This window comes from Salvelinus fontinalis, chromosome 11 (genome assembly GCF_029448725.1).
Source record: "Salvelinus fontinalis isolate EN_2023a chromosome 11, ASM2944872v1, whole genome shotgun sequence".
Classification (NCBI taxonomy): Eukaryota; Metazoa; Chordata; class Actinopteri; order Salmoniformes; family Salmonidae; genus Salvelinus; species Salvelinus fontinalis.
In genome coordinates this window covers 23,664,848-23,687,441 of record NC_074675.1, presented here as the reverse complement: position 1 = coordinate 23,687,441, position 22,594 = coordinate 23,664,848, and the positions used below count along the sequence as shown (strand labels likewise).

The 22,594-nt window shown below is 46.1% G+C and overlaps 2 long non-coding RNA genes across 2 annotated transcripts in view; one reads left to right on the top strand and one right to left on the bottom strand.

The window, feature by feature from the left end:
• Positions 1–4,498: 4,498 nt before the first annotated feature.
• Positions 4,499–11,029, top strand: LOC129865331 (uncharacterized). Its single transcript, XR_008761350.1, has 2 exons — positions 4,499–10,554; positions 10,705–11,029. It is a non-coding gene; the product is annotated as an uncharacterized LOC129865331 (long non-coding RNA).
• The window catches only part of LOC129865332 (uncharacterized), a 27,289-nt gene continuing 15,690 nt past the window's right edge, over positions 10,996–22,594 (bottom strand). Inside the window, exon 3 of the long non-coding RNA XR_008761351.1 lies at positions 10,996–13,152. This is a non-coding gene — a long non-coding RNA (uncharacterized LOC129865332). The remainder of the gene's footprint in view (positions 13,153–22,594) is intronic.

The window sequence follows — 22,594 nt, the reverse complement described above, 5'->3', positions numbered from 1 at the left end:
GAGCTCAAGTGCATCCTGTTTCCATTGACCATCCTCGAAATGTTTCTACAACTTGGAGTCCACCTGTGGTAAATTCAATTGATTGGACAGGATTTGGAAAGGCACACACCTGTCTATAAAGGACCCACAGTTGACAGTGCATGTCAGAGCAAAAACCAAGCCATGAGGTCAAAGGAATTGGCCGTAGAGCGCCGAAACAGGATTGTAATCGTGTCACAGATATGGGGAAGGGTACCAAAAAAAATGTCTGCAGCATTGAAGATCCCCAATAACACAGTGGCCTCCATCATTCGAAGTTTGGAACCACCAAGACTCTTCCTAGAGTTGGCCATCCGGCCAAACTGAGCAATTGGGAGAAAAGGGCCTTGGTTAGGGAGGTGACAAACAACCCGACTGTCACTCTGACAGAGCTCCAGTTCCTCTGTGGAGATATGGGAGAACCTTCCAGAAGGACAATCATCTCTGCAGCACTCCACTAATCAGGCCAGACTGAAGTCACATGACAGCCTGCTTGGAATTTGCCAAAATGTACCTAAAGGACTCTGACCATGAGAAACAAGATTTTCTGGTCTGAATGCCAAGCGTGACATCAGGAGGAAACCTGGCATCATCCCTACGGTGAAGCATGGTGGTGGTAGCATCATTCTATGGGGATGTTTTTCAGCAGCAGGGAGACTAGTCAGGATCGAGGGAAATATGAACGGAGCAAAGTACAGAGAGATCTTTGAGGAAAACCTGCTCCAGAGCGCTCAGGACCTCAGACTGGGGGTGAAGGTTCACCTTCCAACAGGACAACGACCCTAAGCACACAGCCAAGACAACACAGGAGTGGTTTCGTGCCAAGTTTCTGAATGTCCTTGGGCCCATCCAGAGACCGGACTTGAACCCGATTGAACATCTGTGGTGAAACATTAAAAAAAAAAATAGCTGTGCAGCGATGCTCCCCATCCAACGTGACAGAGCTTGAGGGGATCTGCAGAGAAGAATGCTTTGTAATTATGGGGTAATGTGTAGATCGATGAGGGGGAAAAAATATATATTTAATACATTTTAGAATAAGGTTGTAACATAACAAAATGTGGAAAAGGTCAAGGGGTCTGAATACTTTCCGAATGGACATGAGCAACATGCACCCCCCCTCCCCTGGCCCATTCAGCACCATTTGCTCCTCTTTTGATAAGAAACGTACCATGAGAAGAACAGATATTATCCTGTTATTTTGTACTTTGATCCATTTTAACGGGAATGCCTCATTTGTAACGTAAATGCTGGGAGTCAGGAAGCAAGTGCAGGTGGTGAGTTTAATAAACAATACAAGAAAAGCGTACGTGTCACGATCGTTAGAATAACTGGACCAAAGCGCAGCGTGATCTGGGTTCCACATCTGGTGGCCTGCTGGAGGTCATTTTGCAGGGCGCTGGCAGTGCACCTCCTTGCACAAAGGCAGAGGTAGCGGTCCTGCTGCTGGGTTGTTGCCCTCCTACGGCCTCCTCCACGTCTCCTGATGTACTGGCCTGTCTCCTGGTAGCGCCTCCATGCTCTGGACACTACGCTGACAGACACAGCAAACCTTTTTGCCACAGCTCGCATTGATGTGCCATCCTGGATGAACTGCACTACCTGAGCCACTTGTGTGGGTTGTAGACTCCGTCTCATGCTACCACTAGAGTGAGAGCACCGCCAGCATTCAAAAGTAACCAAAACATCAGCCAGGAAGCATAGGAACTGAGAAGTGGTCTGTGGTCACCACCTGCAGAATCACTCCTTTTTTAGGGGTGTCTTGCTAATTGCCTATAATTTCCACCTTTTGTCTATTCCATTTGCACAACAGCATGTGAAATTTGTTGTCAATCAGTGTTGCTTCCTAAGTGGACAGTTTGATTTCACAGAAGTGTGATTGACTTGGAGTTACATTGTGTTGTTTAAGTGTTCCCTTTATTTTTTTGAGCAGTGTATAATTACCTAGATGACCAACCCTAGTCACACCCCGACCTAACCAACATAGAGTATAACAGCCTCTCTACGGTCAGGGCATGACAGTACGAACATGAATCAATAATGCCTGGTGAATAAACCTAAGTGAGTGTCAGATATAGGGGAGGTAATGTGTCCAGCTGTGCCTCATGAGCAGGTGCACGTAATGATGGTTGACAGGACCGGTGGATTAGTAAACCGGCGTCGAACGCCGGAGAGGGGGAGCAGGAGTAGATGTGACAGTATCCCCCCCTGAAGCGCGTCTCCAGCCGCAGGATGACGCCGGCCAGGCGGACAGCCCCGAGGGGAAGGAGTGGGCTGGTCCAGGCGGCGAAGGTGGAAATCACAGATGTTAGGATCCAGAATGTCCTCCACCGGAACACAACACTGCTCCTCAGTACTGTCCCCCTCCCAGTCCACCAGTTACTGGAGCTGACCTTCACGATGTCGGGAGTCCAGGAGGGATTTGACAGCATGGGTGGGACCTCCCTCGACATTGAAGGGAGGCAGAGGGCTGTTGTGGGGGACAGCCTCAGCCAGGGGACCAGGAACCACCGTCCTGAGGAGAGAGACATGAAACGAGGGTGAGAGTACGTAGTCAGTGGGAAGCTGTAATCTATACAGAACCTCGTTGACCCTCCGGAGAACCTTGAACGGCCCCACAAACCGGGGGCTCAGCTTCTTACAGTGCAGGCAGAGTGAGAGGTTCCTGGTGGAGAGCCAGACGCGATCACCAGGATGGAACACGGGCCCCTCACTGCGGTGGCGATCCGCCTGCTCCTTCTGGCAACGGACAGCACGCTGGAGCCTCACGTCAAACATCCTCTGCACGCCAGAACCATTCATCCACCGTATGGGCTTCGGTCTAGCTTGGAGTCCATGGTGCCAGGGCCTGCTGATAACCCAGGACACACTGGGAGGAAGCCCGGTGGAGGAGTGGCATATTGAATTCTGGGCATATTCCACTCAGGAAAGGAATCCCCATGCCGGTCCCAGCAGTGACTCTTCAGGAACCTCCCCAGCTCATCCTCTCCACGTGCCCATTGGACTGAGGCCGGTACCTGGAAGTGAGGCTGAGCAATCCAAAGAAACTATGCAGTATTGTGTTTTTTTTGTGTTTTATTTCTTAACTTGTTACCCCAGGAAATCATAGGTGTTATTACATACAGTCGGGAGGAACTATTGGATATAAGAGCAACGTCAACTCACCAACATTACAACCAGGAATAAAACTTTCCTGAAGCGGATCCTGTGTTTGGCCCACCACCCAGGACAATGGATCGGATCCCAGCCGGCGACCCAAAACACAGAAGGGGCAGACGGAGCGGTCTTCTGGTCAGGCTCCGTAGAAGGGTACATCGCGCACCGCTCCCGAGCATACTACTCGCCAATGTCCAGTCTCTTGACAACAAGGTAGACGAAATCCGAGCAAGGGTTGCCTTCCAGAGAGACAGACTAACGTTCTTTGTTTCACGGAAACATGGCTCACTCGAGACACGCTATTGGAGTCGGTACAGCCACCTGGTTTCTTCACGCATTGCACCAACAGAAACAAGCATCTTTGGTAAGAAGAAGTGCGGGGGTGTATTCCTTATGATTAACAAGACATGGTGTGATTATAACATACAGGAACTAAAGTCCTTTTGTTCACCTGACTTAGAATTCCTCACAATCAAATGCCGACCGCATTATCTACCAAGAGAATTCTCTTCGATCATAAATCAGTCATTTATATTCCCCCCCAAGCAGACACGTCGACGGCCCTGACAGAACTTCATTCGACTCTGTAAACCACATATCCTGAGGCTGCATTTATTGTAGCTGGGGATTTTAACAAGGCTAATCTGAAAACAAGGCTCCCTAAATTCTATCAGCATATCGATTGTGCTACCCCGGCTGGGAAAACCCTGGATCATTGTTATTCTAACTTCCGCAATGCATATAAGGCCCTCCCACGCCCTCCTTTTGGGAAAAGCTGACCACGACTCCATTTTGATGCACCCAGCCTATAGACAGGAACTAAAACAGGAAGCACCTGCGCTCAGGTCTGTTCAACGCTGGTCTGACCAATCGGATTCCACGCTTCAAGATTGCTTTGATCACGTGGACTGGGATAGGTTCCGCATAGCGTCGAACATTGATGAATACGCTGAGTCGGTGAGCGAGTTTATTATCAAGTGCATCGGTGATGTTTTAATAGATGCTGAAGGTACAACATTCCCACACCAGAAACCGTGGATTGATGGCGCAAAACTGAAAGCGCAAACCACTGCGTTTAATCATGGTAAGGTGACCGGAAACATGACCGAATACAAACAGTGTAGCTATTCCTTCCGCAAGACAATCAAACAAGCTAAGCATCAGTATAGAGACAAAGTAGTCGCAATTCAACGGCTCAGACACAAGAGGTATGCTACAAACATTTAAATGTGTTAACCCTCGCAAGGCTGCAGGCCCAGACGGCATCCCCGGCCGCATCCTCAGAGCATGCGCAGACCAGCTGGCTGGTGTTTTTACTAACATATTCAATCAATCCTTATCCCTGTCTGCTGTTCCCACATGCTTCAAGAGGGCCACCATTGTTCCTGTTCCCAAGAAAGCTAAGGTAACTGAGCTAAATGACTACCACCCCGTAGCACTCACTTCTGTCATCATGAAGTGCTTTGAGAGACTGGTCAAGGACCATATCACCTCCACCGTACCTGACACCCTAGACCCACTTCAATTTGCTTACCGCCCCAATAGGTCCACAGACACAATCACACTGCCCTAACCCATCTGGACAAGAGGAATACCTATGTAAGAAAGCTGTTCAGCGACTACAGCTCAGCATTTAACACCATAGTACCCTCCAAACTCGTCATTAAGCTGGGTCTCGACCCCGCCCTGTGCAACTGGGTCCGGGACTTCCTGACGGGCCGCCCCCAGGTGGTGAGGGTAGGTAACAAGATCTCCACCCCGCTGATCCTCAACACTGGGGCCCCACAAGGGTGCGTTCTCAGCCCTCTCCTGTACTCCCTGTTCACCCACGACTGCGTGGCCATGCACGCCTCCAACTCAATCATCAAGTTTGCAGACAGCACTACAGTGGTAGGCTTGATTACCAACAATGACGAGACGGCCTACAGGGAGGAGGTGAGGGCCCTCGGAGTGTGGTGTCAGGAAAATAACCTCACACTCAATGTCAACAAAACAAAGGAGATGATCGTGGACTTCAGGAAACAGCAGAGGGAGCCCCCTATCCACATCAACGGGACAGTAGTGGAGAGGGTGGAAAGTTGTAAGTTCCTCGGCGTACATATCACGGACAAACTGAAGTGGTCCACCCACACAGACAGCATGGTGAAGGCGCAGCAGGCTGAAGAAATTTGGCTTGTCACCAAAAACACACAATTTTAAAGATGCACAATCGAGAGCATCCTGTCAGGCTGTATCACCGCCTGGTACGGGAACTGCTCCGCCCATAACCATAAGGCTCCCCAGAGGGTAGTGAGGTCTGCACAATGCATCACCGGGGGCATTTCCCTCCAGGACACCTACACCACCCGATGTCACAGGAAGGCCAAAAAGAGCAATGACAACCACCCGAGCCACTGCCTGTTCACCCCGCTATCATCCAGAAGGCGAGGTCAGTACAGGTGCATCAAAGCAGGGACCGAGAGACTGAAAAACTGCTTCTATCCCAAGGCCAGCAGACTGTTAAACAGCCATCACTAACATTGAGTGGCTGCTGCCAACATACTGACTCAAATGTCTAGCCACTTTAATAATGGAAAAATTTGTATCACTAATTTGTATCACCAGCCACTTTAAATATTGTTTATATACCCTACATTACTCATCTCATATGTATATACTGTACTCTATACCATCTACTGCATCTTGCCTATGCCGTTCGGCCATCACTCATTCATATATTTTTATGTACATATTCATTCCTTTACACTTGTGTGTATAAGGTAGTTGTGAAATTGTTAGGTTAGATATTACTAGAAGCACAAGCATTTCGCTACACTCGCATTAACATCTGCTAACCATGTGTATGTGACAAATCAAATTTGATTTGACCGTGGCTCCAAATTTCTCCATGAAAGTCTTCCATACCCGTGACGTGAATTGGGGGCCACGGTTCGGAGACGATGTCCAGGAAGACCTGCTGGAACAGTGCCTCAGCGACCTGAAGAGCAGAAGGGAGAGGAATAAACCGGGATGACCTAGAAAATCTGTCCACAACGGTGGTGAAACCATCAGAGGGGAGATCAGTAACAAAGCCAATGGACAGATGAGACCACTGAGGCACAGGAAGGGGAAGGAGCTTCCCTGCTGGAGCGATTTTGTTTGGGCACGAGTTGATATAGCACACCACGTTCTGCACCAAGGTGGGCCACCAGTATATCTCAGAGATGGAGTGAATAGTGCGAGTGATACCCGAGTGGTCAGTGTTGAGGGATGTGTGCACCCAGGTCAACAGCCTATCCCTTATCTCTTTGGGAACGTAGATGCACTCAGAACGACAGTTAGTGGGTGCGGGCGCTCTCTCCAGAGCCTGGTGAATGTCCGCATCTACGTCCCAGACCACATTGACTGACTCGAGAGGGAAGGCAGGTCCTCCGCCATTCGGGTGCCCAGTCCGTGATATTAATCTTCGACCATGAGATGGTGGGGTTATGGCGTTGGAGCCATGGGAGGCCGAGGATGATCTTGTGAGCACTAATTGGGAGGAAGAAAGGAATGTTTTCCTGATGAGTGGACTCCACGGTGAGGTGATGTGTGTAATGGTTCCGGATCCTAGTGGTCGATTATCCAGGTCTTAAACCGGAAAGGAGAGTGGGTATGAGGTGATGTTCAGAGAGGAGGCATGGGTCTAGTCAATAAAGCTCCCAGCAGCACCGGAATCCACTAGCGCTGTAGAAACAGTACATGAGGGACAGCCAGCTAGTGTGAGCGACACTAAAAAGGATTTGGCTGAAAATGATGAAGATGGGATACTCACACCTGCCCCAGGAGGTGAAAGATCACGTGACCGTCCCTCTGCTCTCGTGGATCCCGAGTTGGAACCTATCGGACACTGAAGCTGGTGCCCACCTTGACCACAATAGGGACACAGCCCCAGCTGTTTCCGTGTACGTCGTTCAGCAGCGGGGAGGCGTGTGACCCCTACCTCCATGGGATCAGGGTCTCATACAGAGTGGTCACTGAGGGAGAGCACTGAGGGTACCGACGCTCCCAAGGTAGGTTATCCAGGTGGATGGCCTTCGCGATGAGTGAGTCCAAGGAGAGGTTGTCGTCTCGACATGCCAATTCCGTCTGGACTTCCTCGCGCAGTCCTCTTCTGAATAGCTACGGAGCTCATTCCATCTGCTGGATACTGCTACAGTCCAGAAGGTGAGCATATACTCGGCCTGGTCATCCTACCGTAGTTGGAATAGGGAACCCCCCTCTCTGCCGTCCGGTGGATGATCGAAGATACCTCTGAACAGAGGCACGAACCCTTCATATGAATCCAGCTCCTCCGCGCCTCTCTCCCAGACGGCCGTAGCCCACTCCAACACCCACCCAGTCTCAGTGGTGGGGGCTCCCGTCGGGTGCACAAAATAGAGGGAGCACTGAAGTAGACAGCCACGGCATTTAGAAGGGGTTCCGTCATATTTATGGAACAAACGTGTCGCTGACCTGGGGGACCTTCTGAATGGACTGGTGTGCTGGCACGCCTGGTGGAAGAGTATCCTCCGCTAGTTGAAGGCAACGCCTCTTGGGCATGTTTGAGATGTTGAAGACTGCGAAGAACCTCTTCCATAGCCATCCCCAGTTGTGCCAGCTGGTCGTGGTGTTGACGAAGTAGGGGGTGTCCCTGTTCGTCGACCATCTGGGAGATGTCCGGATTTCCTGCTGCTTCCATTTGTTGAGGCAGTATTCTGTAACGTAGACGCTGGGAGTCGGGAAGCAAGTGCAGGTGGGGAGTTTAATAATAAACTAAACGCGGACCAATACAAGAAACAAGAGCCGCGTACGAACATGAAACAACAGCAATACTGCCTGGGGAATAAACCTGTGTGACTGCCAGATATAGAGGAGGTAATGAGTGAGGAAATGGTGTCCAGGTGTGCCTCGTCATGAGGAGCAGGTGCACGTACTGATTGATGCCAGGTGCGCCTAATGATGGTTGCCAGGACTGGCGACATGGAACGCTGGAGAGGAGCGGCAGGAGTAGATTTGACAGTATTAATTAACTATTGATAAAAAAACAATAGTTTCTACCTTGTGGTCAGGTGTATATGCCTCATTATATTAGTTAACTATTGATAGAAAATGATAGTTGCTCCCTTGTGGCCAGGTGTATATAGGTGCTCCCCTTTCTCCAACTAAACAGAACAAGTCCACCTCCACCTATGTTCTAAAGTGTATGATGCTGAATTTGTCTTAAGTCTTTTTCTCAGGAGACTATCACCATGGCAAAGTTGACCATATTTTTGCTTCTCAGCGCAGCCTTTGCTCTGGGTGATGCAAGTAAGAGATATACCTTTGCTCTTTTTGTTATTTATGTATTTTTTTTTACTCTTTTTAGTTAGATAAGAGGTGTTTATTGATGTGTCGGTAGCAGAGGTATTCTTATCAATGGTTTGATTACCTGTTCACATTCATCAGATGCAGTTTGATGATATCATTCCACACTTTTTAAAGAGCAGATTAGTATTAATCTTCTGTCTTTGGCTCTCTTTGTTGTAGGGGATCTGAATGATGCAGAGAAACAAATTATGGAGAACCTGATACGCAACCTGCCAATCTGTAAAATGCCATCCTCATATCAACAGACTTTCTGAAACCTGCAGAAAACTATAATGTCACATTGTTTCGTTAATGGACTGATAACGCACAGATAGCCGTGGTGCTGTGTTCAATAGCACCACGGCTGGAACGCACTTTTGACCACTCGGATTGTGATGATGGAACTAATCATTTCATCAAAACATTGAATGTTATCTCTCCCTCCTACAGAGTCTGAGGAGATTTTATTTATTTATTTTACCGTTATTTTACCAGGTAAGTTGACTGAGAACACGTTCTCATTTGCAGCAACGACCTGGGGAATAGTTACAGGGGAGAGGAGGGGGATGAATGAGCCAATTGTAAACTGGGGATTATTAGGTGACCATGATGGTTTGAGGGCAAGATTGGGAATTTAGCCAGGACACCGGGGTTAACACCCCTACTCTTACGATAAGTGCCATGGGATCTTTAATGACCTCAGAGAGTCAGGACACCCGTTTAACGTCCCATCCGAAAGACGGCACCCTATACAGGACAGTGTCCCCAATCACTGCCCTGGGGCATTGGGATATTTTTTAGACCAGAGGAAAGAGTGCCTCCTACTGGCCCTCCAACACCACTTCCAGCAGCATCTGGTCTCCCATCCAGGGACTGACCAGGACCAACCCTGCTTAGCTTCAGAAGCAAGCCAGCAGTGGTATGCAGGGTGGTATGCTGCTGGCTTAGAGATGGGAGCGAAGGAGAAGCAGGGACTACAAACCAGGAGTTCATCATGCCCACCTGGTTGGCATAGTTATTTATCCTTTATTTAACTAGGGAAGTCGATTTTAAGAAGAAATTCTGATTTACTATGACTGCCTACCCCAGCCAAACCCTAACCAGGACGACGCTGGTCCAATTGTGCACCGCCCTATGGGACTCCCAATCACGGCCAGTTGTGATCTAGCCTGGAATCGAACCAGGGTCTGTAGTGACGCCTCTAGCACTGAGATGGAGTGCCTTAGACCGCTGAGCAACTCGGGAGGCCCATGGGACACACTGCTATCACTACGTCCCCATCTTGGCCAAATGGCCAGAGGCAGAGGTACCTTTTTAAATTGCTGTTAACAAATGTCTATATTTAGGGCCAGATTTACTCCTTCTAAACCTCATAGGATTAGTGTAGTGTATTTCACAGGGTTGCTAAACTAAAACTTGATATGTGCTATTCCTTTTCTTTATCTTTTATATTCAGAAGCTTCCTATATATAAAATAATCATTACATTTTTACTCTCAAATGACCAAACAGGCTTGGTTAACACTGGAGGCCACTTCAGTCTCCAGAGTTGGGTAAAGCTGCTTTTAGTTTTTGTTGCACCCTTTTATGTGGAACTTCCAGAGCTCTAAGAAATGAAATGTTCTGGTCCCACAGTTCAAAGTAACGATTGGAGACAGCCATGTTGATTAATGTGTTTGTTCTAAATGTTTTGTATATTGTATGTGTTTGACTGTATTTCTACAGGGCTCATCTGTAAAAGAGACCCTAGTCCCAGTATGACATACCTGTCATGGGACCTGTCCAGTCCCATCCATCAGCTGTTTACCAAAACAATGGCGAGGAGATTGCACTTTCCTTTAAAGAACAGTGGTGTTTAGTGTCTGCTCGTTACACATCTGCCTGTGCGCTCTTTAGGTGGGTCTTTGGCTTTGGAACGACGGGTCCAGGTTTAGCTACCGGAACTGCGGCCAGGGGCAACCCGATAACCACAACTATGGTGCAGTGAACGACAACACGAATGGCTGTGAGCATTGCATGGAGATGAACTACGGGGGTACGATGCAGTCGCCAGCGGACTCTCCCTCACGTTATGCATCAACCATTTTAATAGATGTAAAAATAAGTCTGAAATGTGTTCCTTTTTTAGCTACATAAAAAACATCAATACAATAATTTGCTTTCTCTGTATTACCCTCTTTCCCAGGTGACCGTGGCTTGAATGATGCACCCTGCCGGATTCAACGGCCATTCATGTGTTCCAGAAAAATGTGATTCCTACAGATTAGTTGAGAATACGTTATATCGTTACTCCCCTGGTCCGTCTGTCATCATGTTTAGTGTACTTTTATATTCTTGTTGATTTTAATGTGGGATTATATTGTTTTTCTATCTTGATGATTATTGCTGATTCAGTAAAGTGACTTTGGATGTCTTGAAAAGCGCTTAAAATATATCATTATTGTTTTTATTATTATATCTGAGACCCTCTCGGGATAAGTGATTCTTCAATAAAGCCACAGTCTGTAATATTTCCTGTTGTTCAATGGTCATTTTTACAAAAAAAAAACAGAAAATTGTGTGTGACTCCAGGGAGGGGGTTTCCTTTGCAGAAGCACCCTCATGAAACAATGTATTAATATGTCCGTGCATGTTCACCATTGATTGCAAACACTCCTTTGTGACAACCGAACCTATCAGCGTATGGGATTCTTTTAACCGAGGATGGTGTTGGATGCTGGATATTGCTGTATAGCTGGCCAAAAACACCTAGTATGAGCAAAATGATGTTGAAACGGATGATGGGATTCAAAGTGTAAATCTGGGAGCTAACGGGCCTGTCAGCCTTGTGGGATTTGAGGACGGTAATTAGCTCAGCTGTCACAGTTGGGTTCAGATGGGTTTTACTCCGGGCCGAGGTAGGGCAAGGGCTGGGCCAGATCTGGACCGAATGGAAAAATACACAGAGAGTTGATACTGGAGTTCCTCAAAGCCAGCCAGAGTACCAGCCACCTCTCCCTATGTCACTGCCATCAAATCCACTCTCCCCTTAATGAAGTGGCTGACATTACTGAAGCGCTCTCCGTCTGGCTACGGGGGGGTGTCCTCCACCTCCCCGCCATAACACACATGCACTCAGACTGTAGCTGGCTGGAGACATACCTGTTTGCTGCACCGTAAAGTAGAGCATGGATGGCAACCCTGCGGTGGACGGGGAATAACAAATGGCAAACGCACCATGGTAGTGCAGAATACTGTACCCTGCCGTGTTACTTAGCTACACGGGCTGATATGTGTCATAGTCATGTGTGTGTTGTCTTAAGAGATGTTGTGCCTGCATGTCTGTATGTATGCTTGCATTCATGTGTGTAGGTAGCCTACACACTGTGCTGTGCACTAGAGATGTGACCACTTCACTATACTACAGTATGACATTTCTGCTGAGACAAAATATTGCATGATATTACACGCATGACGGAGTGCATGCCTGTATACTTGCACGCATGTATGTAGCCCACATGCAGTACACTTGAGATGTTTCCTGCCCAGGGGAATCTCCAGAATTATACCATACTGTAGTTGAGGCAAAATATTGACATTTGACCTTCCTTCTCTGGAAAGTGGAATACCATTCGCAACAACTTTGATTTATATTTTGATGTATATCTAGCTTGAACGGTATGAGTAAAGATACCAGGCAGACCCAGGTTTAAATAATGCAGAAAACTGATTTAGTTCCCAGATTTACCCATGCCTCATTATTGGAGCATATTAGCTCATTCCTAGGCACTGATGTCAGTGTTCCCCAAGAGGCCCACCCTGCAGGAGATTGTTTGATTGTAGCCTCACAGCTGGCTTGTGATGTGGGCCAGGCCTGAATGGAAGGATGGAGGGAGGAGAGGAGACAGGTAAGTCAGTTGCCCCCAGCTGTGAAAATCTGAAAATCAGGCTGGACCCTGGTGCTGGGTTGGGAAGAGAGAGGGGAGGAGTTTCTCTCTCTCTTTTTCATTCTCAGGAGATTGTGATGTGGGCCAGGCCTGAATGGAAGGATGGAGGGAGGAGAGGAGACAGGTGAGTCAGTTGCCCCCAGCTGTGAAAATCTGAAAATCAGGCTGGACCCTGGTGCTGGGTTGGGAAGAGAGAGGGGAAGAGTTTCTCTCTCTCTTTTTCATTCTCGCTCTCTCTCTATCTCCTTCTCTATCTGTTTCTGTGAAAGTAAGATAGAATAGACAAACAAACATGCACGTGCACACACATATACACACACACCCACCCACACACAGACACACACACACAGGCACACATGTCCTCAGCAGCATCCTCGCCTGCCTGGATGGGTGGAGGATATAAAAGCCTGCATGGTCCCTGCCCTGCTGTAGAGAGGCAGGACTCCCTTGCTGTTTGGCAATTGGGCAACGGAATGGAATAGCCTAAAGTAGAAGACTGTGTGTGTGTGTGTGTGTGTGTGTGTGCGTGTGTGCGTGCGTGCGTGCGTGGATGTGTGAGAAACGCAAATATGTGACAAACAGCAAAAGTAAGAGACAAGTACAGAACAGACATACCCACATTTCCCATGAGAATATCTGTCATCCTCCGTGGCATGCGGTGTGGAGACATACCAGGGCTCATCTAATTTGTGTCCTTGCTGTGACTGCTGAGAGAGAGAGAGAGAGAGAGAGAGAGAGAGAGAGAGAGAGAGAGAGAGAGAGAGAGAAAGGGAGAGAGAGAGAAAGGGAGAGAGATAGAGAGAAAGGGAGAGAGAGAGAGAGAGAGAGAGAGAGAGAGAGAGAGAGAGAGAGAGAGAGAGAAAGGGAGAGAGAGAGAGAGAAAGAAAGGGAGAGAGAGAGAGTTAAAGAGACCGACTGTTGAGAGAGAATGAGGGAGAGAGGGAGGGTGGCCAGGGAATGAAAAAAGCAACTGAGACCGAGACTGTATTTTGTGTTGAGGCACAAACACACTGATGATGCATGGGGGCAGGAGACTTGTTATTGCTCCAGCTGTTCCATTTGGATGAAGAATATGCTTCATGGGACGTGTGAATGGACTATAAAACAGGGAAACAGTATTGGGTGTGAAAACATTGTGTTAACGAGGCCCACTTCCATTCATTCAGGGTAAAAAGGGTATTCTTATAACCTGCACCTCTCCAGGAAGTACTTCTCCTACTGTGTTGCCATCATTATTGTCATAATGAAATGTGTAGTGCCAAGGCAGGACAACACCCTCTGTGGGTCTGGATGGTCTAGGTAAAAATCACCTTCATATGAATATACAGTATGGCTTCATGGGCAATGAAAACTATTTAATTCCATCTCCAAACATTACATAAAGAGGGTAAAATGTCCATCACTAAAATGGTTTGAGGGAGGTTTCCCACATTCCTTTTAATGTTTTATTGAAGAATGAATACCATTTGATGAGTATGGTCCTGCACGACCCGTAGTCTGTAGCCATGAAATGCTTTGAAAGGCTGGTCATGGCTCACATCAACACCCTTATCCCAGAAATCCTAGACCCCCTCCAATTTGCATACCGCACCAACAGATCCACAGATGACGCAATCTCTATTGCACTCCACCCTGCCCTTTCCCACCTGGACAAAAGAAACACCTATGTGAAAATGCTATTCATTGACTACAGCTCAGCGTTCAACACCATAGTGCCCTCAAAACTCATCACTAAGCTATGGACCCTGGGACTAAACACCTCCCTCTGCAACTGGATCCTATACTTCCTGCGGGCCACCCCCAGGTGGTAAGGGTAGGTAACAACACATCCGCCACGCTGATCCTCAACACGGGGGCCCCTCAGAGGTGCGTGCTCATTCCCCTCCTGTACTCCCTGTTCACTCATGACTGAACGGCCAGGCACAACCCCAACACCATCATTAAGTTTGCTGATGACACAACAGTGGTAGGCTTGATCACCGACAACAATGAGACAGTCTATAGGGAGGAGGTCAGAGACCTGACCATGTGGTGCAAGGACAGCAACCTCTCCCTCAACGTGATCAAGACAAAGGAGATGGTTGTGGACTACAGGAAAAAGAATGGGAAGGCTGAAGTAGAGCAGGTTGGCAGCTTCAAGTTCCTTAGCGTCCACATCACCAACAAACTAACATCGTCCAAGCAGACCAAGAGAGTCGTGAAGAGGGCACGTCAAAACCTATTCCCCCTCAGGAGACTGAAAAGATTCGGCATTGGTCCTCAGATCCTCAAAAGGTTTTACAGCTGCACCATCGAGAGCATCCTGATGGGTTGCAACACTGCCTGGTATGGCAACTGCTCGGCCTCCGACCGCAAGGCACTACAGAGGGTAGTGCGTACGGCCCAGCACATCACCGGGGTTAAGCTTCCTGCCATCAAGGACCTCTATACCAGGGGAAGGCCCTAAAAATCGTCAAAGACTTCAGCCACCCTAGTCATAGACTGTTCTCTCTGCTACCGCACGGCAAGCAGTACCGGAGCGCCAAGTCTAGGTCCAAGAGGCTTCTAAACAGCTTCTACGCCCAAGCCATAAGACTCCTGAACAGCTAATCAAATGGCTGCCCAGACTGCTGCTACTACTCTCTGTTATTATCTATGCATAGCCACTTTAACAACCCTACCTGCATGTCCATAATTATCTCAATTACCTCGGCACCGGTGTCCCCCACACATTGACACATTAACTTTGTACCGCTACTCCCTGTATATAGGGAGCTATTGTTATTTACTGTTGCTCTTTAATTATTTGTTTTTATTATCTCTTATTTATTTTTTTTATTTTTGTTTGTTGGTATTTTCTTAAAACTGCATCATTGATTAAGGGCTTGTAAGTAAGCATTTCACTGTAAGGTGTTGTATTCGGCGCATGTGTCAAATAAAATTTGATTTGATTTCATGTCATTTATTGAGTGTAAACTGGACTGTGAATAGATTGATGTGAAGCAGGATCTCATACATCACCCTTCGTTCTAGTCCAGGTTTGTAGTCATTAGGGCACACTGTGGCAATCCATTTAAAAATGAAAACAAGTGGTTCCTGTTGGACAAGTCCAGGTAGTCCCTCCCTGTTTCAGTCTGTGTTCTCCCGTTTGGTGCCTAATGAACACAACCCTGGCTGCTTCACATGACCAGCCCCTGTTGCTAAGCAGCCAGTTCAGGTCGAGCTATTTTAATGGCTGACACTAGATCACCCATATTCTAATTACATTGGCTGGAGAAGCGGCATCCACCGCTAAAATGATAACCTGCTTATTCAATTCATTGACTGAATGCGCACATGTAATGACTACCATATGACATGCATTCAGCATTCATGTATGAAAGGATGGATGCGGCTGGGCCTGTGGGACCTTCAAATATAATTTATATAATACTACAAAAAAATGATCTTTGAGCTCTCGGCATCATTATAGTCGCTATAGTATGCATTGGTTGAAACTCAATGTTAAATCTCCCTACCATCATATCTAAGCCAATAGGACAGCAATGTCGATGAGAAATCGCAATCAACTTGATTGACCCGCGTCTCGTCATGATTGTCCATCGTTACCGAGAACCACTATTTGTGACAGGGCCGTTCTAGAAGATCCAGAGCAAATTCTAGCCCTTACCTTATGCATTAATTCCGTTCACTCCCTCCTCTGTCAATGACATTTTCTTCTTGTCATTATAATACACATTTACACTTTTTGATCAACACAATGTCAAGTTACTTTTCAATGTGTTCCCAAAAACCTGAAGTCTCTATCCATAAGTGAAAAGTAGCAGTGTTGCAATTTGCACACGAAGCATCCAGGTAAAATAACATAATGGTCATTGCTTTTTTTGCGTGACATGTTTGCAGTCAAAAGAAAACGCCATGCTGCTAACACATTCCTGTAAAGCTTTAGAGAGGATCTCATGTTAAATACCGTTGAAGTAATATGGCTACAGGTTCATCAAGCCCATTCTTGGGGGAAGCTGCTATAGACCACCAAGTGCTAGCAGTCAGTATCTGGACAACGTGTGAAATGCTTGATAATGTGATATCAGAGGTATATTTTATGGGTGATTTAAATATTCACTGGCTTTCATTAAGCTGCCCAATTAGGCTGTGTTATGAGGAGCAAACAGATGCTGAACTTGACACATTGATGAAATTGCTTATTCCAGTTACTAATAAGCATGCACCCAGTAAGAAAAGGACTAAAAACGAAACTCTCGTGGATTGATGAAGAATTTAAAAATTGTATGGTTGAGAGGGATGATGCAAAAGGAATGGCAAATAAGTCTGGTGGCACAACCCATTGGCAAAAGTATTGCAAATGTATCAAGAATCAAGGTAAAAACCCAAGTACAGACTGTGTTGAAGTAACAATGTGTATTACAGCAACATGGGGCAGGCAAATGACAGGTCAAGGCAGGCAGGGGTCGATAATCCAGAGTAGCGGAAATGGTACAGGACGGCAGGCAGGCTCAGGCAGAGTGGTCAGGCAGGTGGGCTCAGAGTCCGGACAGGCAAGGGTCAAACCCAGGAAGGTGAGGGGAAAAAAGAGACTGGGGGAGGGCAGGAGCTGAGAAAACCGCTGGTTGACTTGAACAAACATGACGAACTGGTAACAGACTTACAGAAAACACATATATAAATACACAGGGGATAATGAGGAAGATGTGCGACACCTGGAGCGGGGTGGAGACAAGCACAAGCACAGGTGAAACAGATCAGTGCGTGACAAAATTGAGAAATCATGTGACTAAACTGAATAAAAAGAAGAAGAAACAACACTATCAAACAAAGATAAATGACATAAAGAATGATCGTAAAAAGCTTTGGAGCACCTTAAATGAAATTTTGGGAAAAAAGGCAAACTCAGCTCAATCATTCATTGAATCAGATCGCTCATTCATCACAAAACCGACTGATATTGCTAACTCATTGACATTATTAGCAAACTTAGGCATGACATGCCACCAACAAACGTTGACACTACATATCCAAGTATATCTGACCAAATGAAGTAAGACAAGCGTTGTAATTTTGAATTCCGTAAACTGAGTGTGGAAGAGGTGAAAACATGATTGTTGTCTATCAACAATGACAAGCCACTGTGGTCTGACAACTTGGAGGGAAAATTACTGAAGATAATAGAGGATGATATTGCCACTCCTATTTGCCATATCTTCTATTTAAGCCTACTAGAAAATGTGTGCCCCCTCATCAATCTAGACACAATAGGCATTACGACAAAGTGAAAACAGGTTTTTAGAAATTTTTGCAAATGTATTAAAAATAAAAACAGAAATACCTTATTTACATGAGTATTCAGACCCTTTGCTGTGAGACTAAATCGAGCTCAAGTGCTTCCTTTTTCCTTGAGATGTTTCTACAACTTGATTGGAGTCCACCTGTGGTAAATTCAATTGATTCGACATGATTTGGAAAGGAACACACCTGTCTATGTAAGGTCCCACAGTTGACAGTGCATGTCAGACCAAAAACCAAGCCATCTGTCGAAGCACAGATCTGGGAAGGGTACCAAAAAATGTCTACAGCATTGAAGGTCCCCGAGAACACATTGGCCTCTATCATTCTTAAATGGAAGAAGTTGGGAACCACCAAGACTTTCTAGTGCTGGCCGCCCGGCCAAACTGAGCAATCGGGGTGAAGGGCCTTGGTCAGGGAGGTGACCAAGAACTCGATGGTCATTCTGACAGTGCTCCAGAGTTCCTCTGTGAAGATGGGAAACCCTTCCAGAAGGACAACCGTCTCTGCAGCACTCCACCAATTAGGCCTTTATGGAAGTGTAGCCAGACGGAAGCCACTTCTCAGTAAACGGCACTACTTGGAGTTTGACAAAAGGCACCGAAAGACTCTCAGACCATGAGAAACAAGATTATCTGGTGTGATGAAACCAATATTGAACTCTTTCGCCTGACTGCCAAGCATCACGTCTGGAGGAAACCTGACACCATCCCTACAGTGAAGCATGTTGGTGGCAACATCATGCTGTGGGGATGTTTTTCAGTGGCAGGGACTGGGAGACTAGCCAGGATCGAGGGAAAGATGAAAGGAGCAAAGTACAGAGTTCCTTGATGAAAACCTGCTCCAGGACCTCAGACTGGAGGTTCACCTTCCAACAGGACAACAACCTTAAGCACACAGCCAAGACAATGCAGGAGTGGCTTCTGAATGTCCTTGAGTGGCCCAGCCAGAGCCCAGATTTGAACCCGAACATCTCTGCAGAGATCTGAAAATAGCTGTGCTGCGACGCTCCCATCCAACCTGACAGAGCTTGAGAGGATCTGCAGAGAAGAATGGGAGAAACTCCCCAAATACAGGTGTGCTGAGCTTGTAGCGTGAGTACAGAGTAAAGGGTCTGAATACATGTAAATGTGATATTTCAGTTTTGTATTTTTTATGCTTCGACATTATGGCTTATTGTGTGTAGATTGATGAAGGAAAAAAACAATTTAGGCTGTAAAGTAACGAAATGTGGAAAAAGTGAAGGGTTCTGAATACTTTCCGAATGCACTGTATAATATTCAATGAATACATTTTATTGTAAATTTCATATTTTGTAATAACTCACTATTGTTTATAGGTAATGTAGTACTAGGCCTTTGGGCGCCAAAGACATCGATTAAGGCAGACCCCCGCACCTCTCTGATTCAGAGGCGTTGGGTTAAATGCGGAAGACACACTTCAGTTGAATGCATTCAGTTGTACAACTGACTATGTATCCCCTTTCTTCAGTAAACTTTAAAGCACATTTTCATGTCTTTAGTTAATGGGTACAAACTAATTATCTGAAGGTACTTTAAGCTAGGCTGTTTGAGAATGTTTGACTCCTAAGCAGCCTGCCTACACATTGTTGGAAGTACAACAGACATATATAGCTAATGTAGTAGGTCAAAGCTGTGTGCTGAAAAACCTTGGTAGAGCATGGGTGAAGAACGCATCGTGGTGGTCATGTGAATTTCCTTCCTTCTTCGGCTTCAGACCAACGCCTACTTCTCACTTAAAATATAGTTGTTTTTAATATAATTCCATTGACTGATTAAATATATTCAAAGAGGGATGGGGTTGTCTCTTTTATTAAGAACACGTATTTATGTCTTTGGGAAATGGGACGAACACTTCAAAGCAGTCGGTTATGAGAGGAGCTTTTGATTTGGCAGGATTAGAGATAGGCAACCCCTAAATGACATAAGCAAATGTACTTTACTCCATCATCTCAAGAGGAGGTTAAAAGGCAGAGCAGTAGGTAAGAGGCAAGGGGCAAACACATCTATCACATCTATATTTACACTACATTGAAATGGGTACAATGTTTTCAAACACATTAATTTACCAGGACCACATTAAATCCGGTGTCAGGTGTAAATGGACCGCCTTCAGAGCTTTTTGAGACTTACGACAAAACCAAAGGCAGGTCCTTGTGAACCACATGCAGAGATTGCCTGTTGGTACATTTTCTTTATTGGCTTGTCAAATATGTTTACCACACACCGACAGATTGAAGTTGTGACATCAGGGACCCACTATATTACCAAAGGGTCTTTTGTATTCTGAGCTCTCACCACTGAGAAAAGCTTTCTATCGATTGGCAACAAACTAACAGAGGATTTAGTACTGAGAAGAAGCACAAGCCATTTCCCTGGTTTGAATATTCAAACAGTTCTTATTTGTTTAGGGACAGATCAAAATTTGCCGTGGGGAGGGGTGGTCCAAAATAGGGGAGGGTTGTCAAACCTTTTGTTTTCCTATGGGGAGGGTTCTGTGATTTTCTGGGGAAGGGTAGTGCGTTTTTTCCCTGGTTTACATTTTCTCTTTTGCTCGTATTTTTTCTATAAACAATGGCTTGATTTACCCTGATATTACCCTGATAAAGTTTAGAAAAGCTTGAAGGTGTGGCTATTATTAAGCTGTAGTTACTGCAGGCCTTTGATATGAAGGCAGTGTGCTCCAACCGACTCCGACAGTTGAACTTTAGATGAAGAAGGCTGTTTCAGGCCTACCATAGTCACTCTATGTTTTATGTTTATAAAACATATTTGGATAGAAAATTAACGAATTACCCTCCTTCTCTACATCTATTTGTATACCAGACGCAGTAGCCATATGACATAAAGAAATTCATGTCGGTGTCGTAGCATATCTTTATCTCTCTGGGGTTAGGGCTAAGCTTCTCTTCCTTTTATATAGGCTTCATACACTATATATACAAAAGTATGTGGACACCCCTTCAAATGAGTGCATTTGGCTATTTCAGCCACACCCGTTCCTGACAGGTGTATACAATTGAGCACACAGCCATGCAATCTCCATAGACAAACATTGGCAGTAGAATGGCCTTACTGACGAGCTCAATGACTTTCAACGTGGCACCGTCATAGGATGCCACCTTTACAGCTGTCTCCCAGTCAGTTCGTCAAATGTCTGCCTTGCTAGAGTTGCTCCAGTCAACTGTAAGTGCTGTTATTGTGAAGTGGAAACATCTAGGAGCGGCAACGGCTCAGCCACGAAGGGGTAGGCCACACAAGCTCGCAGAATGGGACTGCCGATTGCTGAACGCGTAAACATAATCTGTCCTCGGTTGCAACACTCACTACCTAATTGCAAACTGCCTCTGGATGCAACATCAGGAGCTTCATTAAATGGGTTTCCATGACCCAGCAGCCGCACACAAGCCTAAGATCACTATGTGCAATGCCAAGCGTCGGCTGGAGTGGTATAAAGCTCGCCGCCATTGGACTCTGTGGAATCGCGTTCTCGGGAGTGATGAATCACGCTTCACCATCTGGGAGTACAACGGACAAATCTGGGTTTTGCGGATGCGAGGAGAACGCTGCCTGCCCCAATGCACAGTGCCAACTCTAATGTTTGATGGAGGCACACCATGGTTCACCAGTAGCCCTAAACATCTAGATAAGCTACAAGCCGCACAAGCTTGTAAGAATTGTACTTAAACTCCCCCTCATACTCATCTGGAGGTTGAATTGTTTTTGTCTTTATCTCTGTAATGTGTCTGTATCTAATGTAATTGTATACGCAAACCATGATGTTGAAGTACTGAAGTCAGTATGCTTTGCTTATTGGTTGCGTGGTGCATTGGCACAGAAACCTCTTGGTGGCAAATGTGTTGTATATATTGTATATAATTTTAATATGGCATAACAATTTAGAAAATCGGATTTTCCCCCTAACTGATAATTGTCTGCAGGCAGATCTGATCATAGTGTAATGAAACAGGTAGGGAGAGAGTGAGTGTGTGTGGTGGTCTGTGAACCCTCAACTTTATGGCCTGTAGCCCTGTATGGCATCGACTGTGCAACTAAAGCATGCTGAAGTGGCAAAGTCGACATCCACATTTATAAACACAGGGTCGCTACACTTATTCTGAGGGGGGAGGGTGTTCCATTTATTTTACACTACAAGGGGAGGATCATGTGCAAATATGTTTTACTTTGGGGAGGGGGGTGCATTTTTTTATGACACCTTGAGTTGGACCAGCCCCTCCCCCCCAGTAAAGTTCGATCTGTCCCTTATCTCTAAGAAAAACTTTTTGGGTTGCACATAATATCAACACAGCCCGCCATAGACCAACATGTACATTTGATGAAAGTATGAATGAAATGAAAAATATGATGAGCTGTAGCCCTCTATTGAAATCCAATAGAGTCAACTGTCAAGACATATCCCCTCAACATGGAATGACTCTCATTAGTTAACAGCACAACCAAGAGTTAACCTTGAATGACCGCATATGACCGCAGTGTGTTTGTGTTTTATCAATTGCGGGAGTGTGTGTGTGCATGTGTCTGTGTGCCTGCATCTTTACCAGTGTGTGTGTGTGTGTATCCCCCAGCATCCCACTCAGCATTATATGTGTGGTCCCTGTCACATTAACATTACTGATATGTGTGCTGTGTGCAGCATTACAGAGAATTAAGTGGCTGACTAACTTAAGCTGTCAGTGCTCTAATTAAAACAACTCTCTCTCAGGCTGATGGAGGAGCAATGGAAAGCTGCTAATTAAATACATTATGGCCACTTTCTGGACAAAAGGATTTCTTTAAGGTTAACTATCACGTTTCAGGTAAGACCCAGACGCAGACTGTAGAAGTAACA